Source organism: Vanessa atalanta, chromosome 28 (genome assembly GCF_905147765.1).
Source record: "Vanessa atalanta chromosome 28, ilVanAtal1.2, whole genome shotgun sequence".
In the NCBI taxonomy this organism is placed as follows: Eukaryota; Metazoa; Arthropoda; class Insecta; order Lepidoptera; family Nymphalidae; genus Vanessa; species Vanessa atalanta.
In genome coordinates, this window is record NC_061898.1 from 1,976,842 (window position 1) to 1,985,348 (window position 8,507).

Sequence of the window (8,507 nt, forward strand, 5' to 3'; positions counted from 1 at the left end):
TCTCCGATTTTGATTTAACTTTTAACGTATGTATAGTCTATTCCATCACACCACAAGAGGACAAAAAATATCAACAATATTAGACATCGATTTGAAGCGGCATTATGGGTTTGTGAAAAAATGGCGTTATGAACGTCGACGAAACTGTTATCGGAGCTTTGGAAGTGAAATTTAAGTGGATAAATAGTTTAGTGGAAAAGTGTTGTATTATAAATGAATTTATATTAGTCGAGAATTATTAGGTTTGTCTAAGGTTTGTTTATCTTTATTCCTTCTTCAATTGGAATACACTGTAGGTACCCCCTAAACAGATGCTCCCCCTAAAAGTCCTCCTTTCTTGAGCAGGCAGGGGTTGCAACAACTCTGTGTTATCTGATTGACAACTTTAGGTATTTCCAGATTAGCGATTATGATTTTAATCTTTATATTATTTTGGCATAAAGTATTCCTTTTCTTAATATATTCGTAAAAAGACTAACTGTTTAATATAAGAGTTTTTTAAGCTTAGAGTATTATCCTTAAGAATATGCTTAGTTTGTTTTCTGAGACAAAATAACTTGTTTAAAGTTCATCTTTATAGATAATTTAGAACATTCGCAGCGCCTACACGCCACTTTAGACTTAAACGCTAAAGGGATACGGTGTTTGTTTGTCTGCGCCGTCGTTATGTACTTAGACTTATTATAAAATAAACGCTTATTTATTAAAAATGTGTTTTGTTTTATAATCCAAAAATGCTGAACGGCAATCACAGCGATGAATGCTTAGTATAGCTTATCGTGTCGTACAAGGAGCGCTCTTAGGATCGTTACTCCAGACAATCCTTTTCTGAGAGATTTTAATATCGGATTTATGAAGGTGCTTTAGTTTTACATACAAATAGCATAAAAATAACAGAAAATCTGACACCTGATTTTAAGTGGTCATCACGGCCCATAAACATTGGCGCTGTAAGAAATATCAACCATAAATAAGATTTATAGTTTTTTAACATTTAAATAAGAATTTCAGACCATGCAAATAAATAATAATAATAATAATAAGTAACTTTATTCACCAAGAAGAAATAGAATAAACCAGAGTAATTTATTTCAATAAAAACACGTCATCACAGAATACTTGCTAGTCAATCCAATAGATGGCGTTAAAATCGCTTTTATTATTTTACTCTTAGGATACTTGGATAGGATGTGACTTATCAAGGTCCACAGAATTAATATACCGACAGAGAAAAGCTCGCCCGCTCCGTCCCCACAAGGAAACTAAAAAGATATCAATTAATTACAAACACGAAAACATAGATGGCGTTACTGACTTCAATAATTCCATTCTTTTGTAGTTAAAGGCAAAATTTATATTCATTTTAAAAGTTAAAACACTTGCTTGTTGTTTTTTTAATCTACCTCGGTTGAGAGATAAATACTCTCACGTCTGAGATGAAACGGCAGAAAGAAACTCAGGACGTTTTTGTTTATATTATCGGCAGGCTCACTGCTTGATGGTCACCACTGCCCATAGAAATCGGTGTCGTAAGAATTTCTCAACCATTCCTTCCATCGTCGTCACTCACTCTTCAGAACCGAACATGACTATACTAAGTATCCAAATCCAGATAAATAAATGAAATAAAAATAAATATTGGACAACATCACATACATTGCTCTGATCCCAATGTAAGGTAGCTAAAGCACTTGTGTTTTAGAAAATCAGAAGTAACGACGGCACCACAAGCAATCAGACCCAAGACAACATAAAAAACTAATGAACTTTTTCTACATCGACTCGGCTGAGACCTCGGAGTGGCGTACCCATGAAAACCGGTGTACAGATTACTCTACCACGGAGATGGACTTGCACAAAGCCCTACCACAAAGTAAAGCCTTTACAATATTTTTCAGGTTTGTTTTTTTTCTTTCTTTATGATATACTTAGGCTGACGTTCAAATGGGTCACCTAATGACAATATCGCTGTAAGAAATATTAACCATTCCTTACATCGCCAATGCGCCACCAACCTTGGGACCTTTTGACGTTATGTCCCTTGTGTCTGTAGTTACATTGGCTCACTCACCCTTAAAACCGGAACACAACAATACGGAGTAGACATTACTCTGCATTTAAAGAAATTCTGACTTACATCATAGTGGGCCTCTTAAGTTTCTTTAAATTTTTTATAAGTTTTTTAAATTTTCCTTCATAAGTATTTATTCTTACAGTTTCGTGTATTTTCAGAGTAATTTTTTATTTCTCACACACACTACCACACAATACAGTCCGTATTTAGACGTCTATTTTCCTAAAATAAATTTAAAAAAGAATGCACAAAAATTCTTAGTGCAATTAATGTTTTTTTATTAAATGCATTATTGGTACAAGGAATAAACACAAACTCCTCTTACTCGTCTACTCCTGTTACTCGTCTGCATAGAGTCAGTAACTCTTTTGTGGGGCAATGTACACGGCTTAACATATTACATACATATATAATTGTCTTAACTAACATGACTGTATTTTTAAATGTTGAAAAAGATTAACTACTGAGCTTCTTGCCGGTTCTTCTCGTTAGAATCTAGATTCCGAACCGATGCTAGCTTCGCTTAATATAGTTTGTTAAATGTCGACTCAAAAGTGCTTGTAAAAGCCTACTTGAATAGAGTATATTTTGATTTAACAACAGGATCTTGAAAAGCGTTCAAAATACCTCTGTTGCCAAATTAAAAAAATGATTAAGGCTCGCTTGTAGGCACGCGAAAGGTTGTTATACAATTAGTGCTTTTATGATATATGCACACCTTGGGAATGAAACGATCGCCTCATACCTATTCCTTTTCATATTGAATATATGTAGATAATAAAATTGTCAAAAAAGACCCGCTGAGTTTCTTTCGCCGGTTCTTCTCAGGTCAGGTTATTATCATTTCCGAACGGGTAGTAGTGTTTAATTTGACAACCATTAAGTAAGTGTAATGCTTCTATATTGAATAAAGGATTTTGAGTTGAATAGGGGGCCTTCTAAGTTCAAGGTTAAATAAAACTATTTACCTGCCCCGTTAGTCTAGTATCTAATCTATTCGATTATGTAAATTTATCGCATGAGTGTAATGCTGATACTAAATATACTACAGAATTTCCTACAACGTTCACAGTTTTTCAGTCATTAGACAATACAAACCGCTATGTCCCTCCGTTTTAAATCTGTAATATCTTCGAAAATATTCATTTAAATTACATGCTGTAAAGGGTCTATTCATCTATATTAAGGGCACAATGTATTTAGGTACTTAATTGGATAAGGATTGATTAGGTGTTGCTTAAAATCGCTTCGAAATTAAGCCGTTATTTCTCGTAAAAAGGAATGATAACAAATGGTCGTTGTGGGCTATCCCTAAGAGATAGACATATACCACCGTGGACTTTTTTGAAGATTTTTTTAAGGTGTACAATACTGTGGTACATTATTTTGATCTATCTCGTAGGGTTCAGCCAGCGTTTGCAATATATTATTTACGACATCACTTCAGAAAGCTCTAAAATTATCAGTGTTTCCCTACTATATTGTGTTTGTATTATACATATAAACCTTCCTCTTGAATCAATCTATCTATAAAAAAAATCGCATCCAAAATCCTTTGTGTAAATCTAAGCATACGTAAGTTCAGACAGCGGTAAGCGACTTTGTTTTATGTAATTATTTAGAAGAATATCATCAATCAAGAACAACTGATTTACGAATTATATTTTTTTTATTTCATTGTTTACATGACGAAGGACCACTATTATAAGTATAGCTATTATTTTTATTATCTGTAACCTTTATTATATTACAAGACAATATTAAAGTAATATAGGGTACAGACCCTAACCCCCGTTACGATAAAGTTTTACACGACCGAGTCAAAATCAAGTACAAAGCGATCATCCGTCCCTTTCCGTTTAATTTGAATGCTCAACATTCCACGGGACCAGGTTTGGACTGAGCGGTGTTTAATGGAATATTTCACTAATAATTCCATTTGTTTTTTATAATGCACAAACCTCTGCGTTTATCTCTATAGAAGATTTCTAGCAGACATCTTAGAATTAGAAATGTATAATCTGTTCCAACCATAAAAGAACAGTCGAATACATTATATTTGACAGCGAATTGACGCGATATCATTGGTCGAGAGCTTGATTAATCTATGATATTCACTATGGATTTGCGAAAAAATGCGTTTTGAACGTCGACGAAACTCTTATCGGAATTTTGGACGTAAAATTAAAATTGATATAATAGTTAAGTGTAATAGTGTTGTATCGTAAATAAAGATATATTAATCATAAACTCTTAGTAGTGCACAATATGGCCGAGTTATTAACAAATCGCATGAAATACGTAAATCTAAGGTTTGTTTATCTTTATTCCTACTTACATTCGAATAGGCTATAGGTCTATGGTTGGGACTGTAGTAATAAACAATATATTTTTTTTAGTAACTAAACAAGACTAACAATTTACTAGTCATAAATATATATTTAGCGTACAGAATTGATTAAAAAAAGACAAGAATTTCAATTACTTAATATAATTTACTAACAAACCAAAAATAGTTCGAATTTTGAATTTATTTTAACATAAATAAATCACCAAATCATAGATATTGAATTAAAATACTTACCCTGTTTACAAATAACACAACAAACACTAAACGAATTACGTTAACGAATTAAGTCGCGCCAATATTGACATTACTGTCCGCGCCCAAATAGAAAAATAATGGCGGTTTAATTCAGTTTCGCGCGCTTTTGTGTGTGTTTTTTTTTATTAGTTCTAGTCAATTGTATGGACAAAGGAATATCCTAAATATAAATAATCTGAAATGCAACTTCTCCGTCGTATTACGTACTAATATATATTTTGAAATATTTCTTGACTAATATTTTTTATCCGATAATTTATCCTACAACACAATAAACAATAATTATTATTTAGTTTAAACGTAAAAATGTATATAACGCAAATACGTCCCTGGTTTCCAAGAGACAAATTTATAACTATCGCAGTGAGGGGATCGAAGATTTGTTATCGACATAACGCAATGCATAATCGTTACACTTTCGTATTTAATTAAGTGTGTACACGTGTCTAATGGGTCTTATAAACGTCTAAGTGTCGATATTTGACTTTGATGCTTCCTTATAATGTTAAATGCATCCCTTATAATCATCCTGTCTCGTCAAACGAAAAAGCAACAGAAAAACTTTTTTTTTTTTAATTTTTGGTAGGCCAAAGTTATATAAAAAGATACTAATTTATTTATTCTTAGAATCAATAACAAAGATACATAATATTAACATAATGATATTTTTTATCTGTATTAATACAATATATATGTATAAAATATTACGCGATTAAAATTAAGAAAAAAAAAACACTAATAATTTCATTTTTGTGTCAAAATACTTATGGATTTTTAAAGTAAATAAAATAAAAAAAAAAATTAAATAACATTAATACATATTAATACGAAATTAGCAAATTCAGATATACGTATATGTATATATATTTTTCATTTTAAATTATTATATTTCGTATATTGATAAATACAAAAATTACAGAGAAAAAAGTAGAGGAATTAAATAAATCTTGTAATATAAGATTTTAAATTAACATGGTTATTTTTATTACTACATGTATTTAAAACAGTATATTTACCATGTATTTTTTTTATTTGGTAGGGTTCAATATTTCGACATTATCTATGAAAGTATGTCAAAGAAATTCAATAATTTATATTTACATAATTTATTCTATATATACATCAAAGTCTTAGAAATATTACAATGTTTGAGTTGAGATAACCTGAGTCGTAACTCAGGCAATTTTTAAATATTTCTGATTAAAATTATTTTTACCTTAAATTATTGAATCTTACCATTTCAAAGACGTTTCGTGGTCAAGCGACCTGTATTTTGTGGTCTATTATCCTAAAATATATTTAAAAAAAAAACTGATGCAAAAATCGTTCTTAGTGTAACAATTTTTTTTAATTTTGTTTGTTAATTTAGGAAAAGAGAAAAAAAGCTTGCAAATGCCCTTTAGCAGGGCTTATGCCACCTCCCCTTTGAGAAAGCTTGTGTATTGTTTGTTGGCACGTGGCTCCATTGAATTGAATACTTTTATATCTATTGTATCCATCACACGGTCATCGAAATATTTAATATTAATATTGTTGTTGTAAAGTGTGGCGGATTTCTAACAGTTTAACCTAGGTTAAAGTCTATTTGCTTAATTTTTTTAAACTCACGTTCAAAACTTCTATTTTATCGGAATGATCGTGACATAGTGTCCAATCAAAGTAGGTATAATGATCATTTATTTATCTTAGATTTACGTATTTCATGCGGTTTGCTAATAACTCAGCTATATTGTGCACTACTAAGAGGTTATGATTAATATATTTTGTATTTATAATACAACACTTTTACACTTAACCACTTTTTTTTGTTTTACGAGGAGGAAATGCATTTACGCATGCCACCCGGTCGGGGTACCGGGACGGGTATGTGGGACTAGAGCGGGATCTAACGCCCCGTGCCAGGGCACGCTAATGCTACTGCCCTCTCCAACCCACTACAACCATCCTCGGGTTTCCACCATGACACTGAGTGGTGAGGCCACGGGATCTCCAAGGGCATGCAACCGTGACCCCACCAGCGGCAGCCATCGTAAGGCGGCTGAATATTCATGGAAAACGCACCTAGTGCGCGCTTTCCCCCTCATCCTCCACGTAGGAATGTGACGAACTCCTGGACTGGCTGGGCGTCAACGAAGCGGACGCCCTGCGGCGGATAAGATGGTAGGCTCCGCCGCTGACCGCCGGTGTAAAACACCCGGGCGGCTTGAGTAGCGAGCCCTGCCACTCCCTCCTAGCTAACGAGGCCACTTACATGGTCCGCCCTGACGCCGATCAGGGACGTACCAGGAGCGTCCTTCCAGCCAGTCTTAGCCATGGCCACCACGAGGAGGTGACTGACATGTACCCCTCACTTAACCACTTATATCCACCTTAATTTTACTTCAAAAATTCCGATAACAGTGAAAAAATAATTTTTCAGCAAATCCATACTGAAAATCATAGATTAATCGAGCTCTCGACCAATGATATCGCGTCAATTCGCTGTCAAATATTGTTTATTTGGCTTATCTCCTCTTATGGTTGGAACAGAGTATAGGAGAAAGTATTTAGCGTCCCTTTAAAAAAAAATAACAATATCGACTGTATACCGTGACCAGCATTAAAAGCATCAAAATTATAGTTTAATTGAAAACCAATATACCTAAATCCTATAATGAACACGCCGCTCAGTCGGCAACCAGTGTTCTGGTTATCTATCCATCCTCGAAAATTTGTTTCATGCACCTTCTAGAGCACCTCAACTATCAAATATTTGACCGTCATCTGCGAAGCGAAAGCATACCCCTCAAGCATATGCAATTATATAAGAACTTGTTTAAAAAAAAAAACTAACAATTTCAAGTATTTCGATGGCTCCGTATAATCTGTTGTAAAAATTCGAAATTCAAATTACGAAAAAGTTTTCAAACCGTCCCCAATTTAATTTGAAAGCATAGTTATTGTGAAGTTCGACATCAAACGGCGGAATAATTTCATAAACCTCCTTTGATGTTGCCGCATTAATAATAAAAACATTCAATAACATCGGCGCGCCGTACAAAGCATACTGCTATTGTGTTGCCCGTTATAAAATTATTAATTGTCATTTTTGAATTTTTGTAACTTATACGTGTCATGATGTTTTGTTTGAAAATAATAGTTTTCTGATTCAATATTTTGTGAAGTGAAAACTTATCTAATTGCTAAGTTACGTTTCAAGAATTAAGTAGCTTCTGTAATATATACTGTGATTATATATTTTTAAACTATAAAGTATTATTTTAAAATAAAATCTAAATACTTATTCTAATAATTATCATCCGAAATTATTTTAATTAAATCTATTGTTAAAAAATATTTAATTGGATACAAATTGCTTTTAATATTCATTTAAACAAATTCTCGCAAAATACTAGTTAACTAAAGTGATAAATTACCCCGATAAATGGCAATATTTATTGTTGTAGCCACACCAACGGAGCGGGGTGGGAGCGCGGGTAATTATTGCATACCGCTGTATTCAGGAGCAAAAATATGATTTGTGGCGTTTTACACAACATGTACGAATAAAACTTTAGTTTTTTTTAATATTTTTTATCTATATTTTTAGACACTTCACATACACTTCCTTAATTTTTTTTTTTTTTTGTTTTTATAATTAAAGATTATAGTGGTTCTAGGAAGGTCTAATTTTAAATATTGTTATTAATGCTTTCTTTTATGATAGCACACGTATGATGGAACTACATTATAAGTACCTAATGGTAATTATCTTTGCCCAAATACACGTCTAGCGATTTAAGAAGACGACGATTATGACGACCTCCGTGGTCGAGTAGTGTGACACTG